Below are 6229 nucleotides of genomic sequence, written 5' to 3'. Positions count from 1 at the left end.
AGAATTAGGAGGGCACTATTCACAGGATAGCACTCAATACAATAGTCAAATGATAAAACAAGAGAAACAAGATAGAGCCATTTATTGGTGGTTGCAGTAAAGAACCATACAACATTGCTAACATTCTATGCAACATCCACGGGAGGTGCATTTTGCATAGCAGTCAGTCATAAAATCAGAAACAAGAGTTTCAGAGGACTCTGTATACAACAATGTATCATGAAAAACGAAAGAAACCATCTTGATTAAGATTATAATACAATGTTGACTGTTGTACTCCTATTTTTTACCTATTATGTCTGTTAGTTTTGTTCACACATCATTGTCAATATAATGGAATTTTATGCGACGTTAAGCTAGCTAATAAAAAACAGGTTGGAACCACCATTTTCTACTTAAGAAAATGCCTGTATCAAGTCAGGAACATGGCAGCAAGTTCTTATCCATTCGTTTGATGTTTTGAGCTTATGATTTTGTCAATTTACTACGGACTTTGCCATTTTGAATATTCCTCTGAGTTCGGTATTTTTGTTATTTTACTTTCCGCAGAGAAGCTATGAGTATTCTATACAAAGGCGAACAACAGCCAAGTCAACTCATAATACACTAAAAACATGAAGAACAATTTACAGCGGGACACTATACATTATACAGTCATAAAACACTGGAAACAAGAAGAATTCACAGTGGATCATTTCAAACATTCAAATTATAATACATCGGAAACAAAAAGTAGCCTTCCACTGTGGGCCACTCTTAGTCTATAAAATACGTAGTACCCAAATCATAATACACGTTAAACAGGAAGGAAATAGACACAGGGGATACCATTTACAATTTCTAAATAGTTATACACACATGAGGGACGACAAAGCCATCTACAGTGGGCTATTTATACACACATAAAGTCTTTAGTTTTCTATGTTGTGATGGTTTGTCTTTCGGTCTTGTGTTTTTTTTTACCATTGCCATGGCAGTTCGTTTTTGAATTTAAAATGTACCTTTGGTATCTTCCAAATGTCTTTTCATTCAGAATGAGGAAGGTATTCTTACCAACGGGCTTTAACAATCTGCACATGGACACTATGAAACACTCAAACGACAAACAAGTTATACACCTGTCCTAAGTCAGGAATCTGATGTACAGTAGTTGTCGTAACTTCGTTTGTTTATGTAATTTATTCGTGTTTTTTTTATATAGATTAGACGTTTGAATGGTTTTACACTAAAATGTAGTAATTTTGGGGCCCTTTATATCTTGTTGTTCGGTGTGAGCCAAGGCTCCGTGTTGAAGGCCGTACATTGACCTATAATGGTTTACTTTTTTAAAATTGTTATTTGGATGGAGAGTTGTCTCATTGGCACTCACACCACATCTTCCTATATCTATATAATACACCAGAATTGGCAGAAACACGAAAAAAACATCTACAGAGGAAATACACAAACAGAAACAAGAAGTGACAATCCACAGAGAAATCTTTATACTACAGCAAATAAGAATAACACTTTATAATTTCGTGCAACAGAAGCGCTTTTCTGGAACCACTCTAAACCAAATATTATAAAACAAAAGATGTATAAAAAGTAGAACCTCTACTAACTTTATGACCGAATGTTATCTAAAGAATAGCCACATTCAGCTTAGATCCCATACTATAGGTAATCTATTCATTTCTACAGAGAATTTATAAAAATATATGTTATAAATCATATCCGTACCCAAGAACTGACAAAGTTATAATACACAAAAAACAAGAAAAAATCAATATGGTCACTCTTTGCCACTGCCAAATCATAATACACACGAAACAGGAAGGTGTCATTCACAGAAGATTCTCTTTGCTGCAATTAAGTCATAATACAATAAAAAAAAAAAGGAAGATAATCCCATGGGTAACATTCTATACAATAATCAATATAACAACAGAGAAGTCTCTATACACCATACTATACTAACAATAGAATCATCCACAGGTAGCTGGACACTGTTTACTACATCCAAGTCATTTATGACGGGTGCCACATGTCGAGCAGGATCTTCTTACTTTTCCAGAGTGTCTGAGATCACCCCAGTTGTGTTTTGTGTACTGTTGTTTGTCTGTTTGTCTTTTCTTTTTTAGCCATAGCGTTGTCACTTTATTTTCGATTTATGAGATTGAATGTCCTTCTTGTATCGTTCACCCCTCTTTAGCAATAGAAACAGAAAGGAATATTCCTCAGGGGATATGCTATATTATAACCAAGTCAGTGAACAATAAAAATAGAATGAAATCTTCCTCAAGAGGAACTCTACATTACAGCCAAGTCATATGACACTAGTAATAGCTGAATATTTTCCAGGAAACACTCTTTACTGCATCCAAATCGAATAACACTTAAAACAGAAAGATATATTCCTCATGGGACACACTATACTAAGGCCAAGTTATATAACACTAGAAAAGAAAGACACTTTCCTTAAGGTACACCTCTTCACCACAACCTATTAAAAAAACCTCAGACATAGAAAGTAATCTAAATCAGAGGACACTACAGCCAAGTCATATAAGACTAGAAACAGAATTCAACCTTCCTCATGGGATATTTTATACACCAGCCATGACAAATAATACTAAAAAAACAGAAAATATTATTTTCTAGGGGACAATTTGCAGACAAATCATATAACACTAGACAAAGAAGGAATCATCCACTTGTAGGCGGACACTCTCCACCGGAGCCAAGTAACTATAAAACACTAAAACAGAAAGAAATTCCTAAGGAAACATTATTTAATTCAGTCAAGACATACGACAAGAAACAGAAATGAACCTTCCTTATGGGACACACTAGATTACAGTCACGTCATATTACATTAGAAACAGAAAAGAATATTCCTCATTTGACACTCTATACAACAGCCAAGTCATATGACACTAGAAACTAAAATGAATATTCCTGATTTGACACACTATATTATAACCAAGCCATATGCTACTAGAAACGAAAATGAATCTTCTACATGGGACACACTATTCTACAGCCAAATCAGATGACACTGGAAACAGGAAGGAATATTCCTCATGGGACACACTATATACAGCCAAGTCATATGACTAGAAAAAATTACAGTCAAGTCATATGACTAGAAACAATTACAGCTAAGTCATGACTAGAAACAATTACAGCCAAGTCATATGACTAGAAACAATTACAGCCAAGTCATATGACTAGAGACAGAAATGAGTCTGTATCAGTGGACACTCTATACTACAGCCAAGTCATATGACTAGAAACAGAAACGAATATTCCACATGGAACACATTATACTACAGCCAAGTCATATCACACTAGAAACCGACATTAATATACCTTATAGGTAACTTTATTCTACAGCTAAGTCATATCACACTGGAAACAGAAAGGAATCTTTAAATGAATCTTCCTCATGGGACACACTATACTACAGCCAATTGCAAGTCATATGACTAGAAACAGCAACGTATCTTCAAGGGAAACTCTATACAGCAATCGATGTTCTAAAACATGTCCGATGAATACATCAACAGCAAAAACATTTCAAACACAGGCTTTTGGATGTGTTGATCTGGCCATTCGGTCCCAATGGTTAAAATCCTTCAATGGTTTATGGGTGGATTTAACATATAAAATAAAATTCAAAAATCAATGAATGAGGTTGTTAAATTTAATATATGCCTTTTTGTGCTTCTTTGTTAAATATTTGTATCCTTGTCTTTCATTTTTGCTAATTTGCCTTTTGGTGATACTTCGAAATCTTGTTTGTTGCTTGTCTTTCATTTTTGCTGTGTGTTTGTGTTATTGTCCTATGGTATATTTGTGTATTCTTGTCATTAATTTTGATAATATGCTTGGTATATATGCCATTTTGTGCTTCTTTTTTTTTGATATTTTTATCTATTATGTCTGTTTGTTTTGTTCATGCATCGTTGTCAATATAATGTTATTTGACGCGGCTGTCAAACAAGTGCGAGGTTTAGCTAGCTATAAAACTAGGTTCAATCCACCATTTTCTACATTAGAAAATGCCTGTACCAAGTCAGGAATATGACAGTTGTTTTCCGTTCGTTTGATGTGTTTGAGCCTTTGATTTTGCCATTTAATTAGGGACTTTCCATTTTGAATTTTCCTCGGAGTTCAGTATTTTTGTGATTTTACTTTTTGCATTTGAACATCGGTAAACTGACTCTAATACATAATTTCCAAAACAAAAAGTTACATTTTGTAAAGCGATCTGTAGGCCTACAAAACAAGTAACAAAGACATAACATACAAGAAACAGGATTATATTTATACACTTAACAGATTTCACGCTAAACAAAAGGTCATGTCATGACGATACTCTTCCGATAGGACTAAAAAAAAATCAAATTATCATCCAGTCACAAGAAAGAGTTTCAACTGGAAGAGAACTGTACATTACAGCCAAGACCGTTTTACAAATGTGTATATACTTTTTTCTCAGTAATGGAAAGAAACCATCCAGGACCTGTGGATTTCTTTGCAACAGTCAAATCATATTACACAAGCAACAGAAGGGTAAACAGGTGCTTGTTTTCAGAAGACAAGTAATAATACACCAATACAAGGAAGGTACATGCCACAGACGGAATTCTATACCATATCAAAGTCAAATCTTACTAATAAAAGGAAGGTTCACGCTGCAGACGGCATTCTTCACAATATCCAAGTCACAGTTAACCAGGAACAGGAAGATACACGCTATAGAGAGCATCTTAACAACATCTAAGTTACACAAGAAAGGATGCAACCTTAATACGGGAAACATAACGTTAACGTTTGCATAATATTCTCAACACTTTGTCTGTATGACCTTTTGTGTTTCTTTGTTACATATTCGTTTGTTTTTGTAGTGATTAAGATTATAACACAATGTTGACTGTTGTACCCCTATTTTGACATTTTACCTATTATGTCTATATGTTTTGTTCACACATCATTTTCAAGTTAGCTATAAAACAAGGTTTGATCCACCATTTTCTACATAGGAAATGCCTGTACCAAGTCAGTAATATGACAGTTGTTGTCCATTCTTTTGGTATGTTTGAGCTTTTGATTTGTTCGTCGAGGGTCCCATTACACTAGAAACAGGATGGAACAATTCAAAAAGGAAACTTTACATCAGCGAGCAAAAGCCAAGATGGAATGCATCAGAAACGGAACATAACACTTAAAAATGATACTCTATACACAGCCAAAATTACATAAGGAATGTAGAGTAAATGACAGTTTACTCTCTGTTTATTGATCATCACTAGTAAGTTACAAACATATACAAATACAAATCTTAAGTACCTCAGGAGAAATCAATCTTGATCTGTAACTTGTCATGATAAAACTATATACCAATTTTCAAATCAATATCTTCAAGCATGAAGAAAAATAATGTGTAAAAGTGATTATTTGAGTGAATTTTCTAAATCCAAGGACCAGAACTCTGCACAGAATCATCAGACCGCAACAAAATTCAAACTTGATCTGCAACTTGTCATGATCAATCAATACACCAAATATCAAATCAATATCTTCAAGCAAGAAGAAAATACGAGTGGAAAACTGATTTGCTGGACAGAGTGCAAACCTTAAGTCCCCTTCGACCTCGTCGATAGGGGACTAATTAGCCTTTTAGTCATAAGGTTTCATCTGCTTAAGTGGTACTCCAAGAAGGTTTTGATCATAGAAAAATATATTTCTCTTACACTCAAATGTTTACTTTCACATCTGAGATATTTGTTGGCCAATTAGCAGATTAAAAAATTAAAATCACAAAAATACTGAACTCCGAGGAAAATTCAAAACGGAAAGTCTCTTATCAAATGGCAAATAAAAAGCTCAAACTAATCAAAAAATGGATAATAACTCTCATATTCCTGACTTGGTACAGACATTCTATTATGTAGAAAATGTTGGTTGAACTTGGTTTTATAGCTAACTAAACCTCTTACTTGTATGACAGTCACATCAAATTCCATTAACAACACTTTATATATTCACACAAGGAACTTAAGATTGGTTGAGCATTGCTGAAGATTTTTTTTTAACATATTTTACAGTTAATAGTTTATGGAATTATCATGAAAAATGATATTCTTACAATATTTCTCATTTGCTTGGATGTAAATAAGAAGACGGTAGTAGTTTACCTGTGTTTAAATCTAGCAAATCAATTTGTAATCAACTTTATTGT

Source organism: Mytilus edulis, chromosome 5, assembly GCF_963676685.1.
Source record: "Mytilus edulis chromosome 5, xbMytEdul2.2, whole genome shotgun sequence".
Classification (NCBI taxonomy): Eukaryota; Metazoa; Mollusca; class Bivalvia; order Mytilida; family Mytilidae; genus Mytilus; species Mytilus edulis.
The sequence above is the reverse complement of the archived record's forward strand: the minus strand, read 5'-3'. Positions refer to the sequence as shown.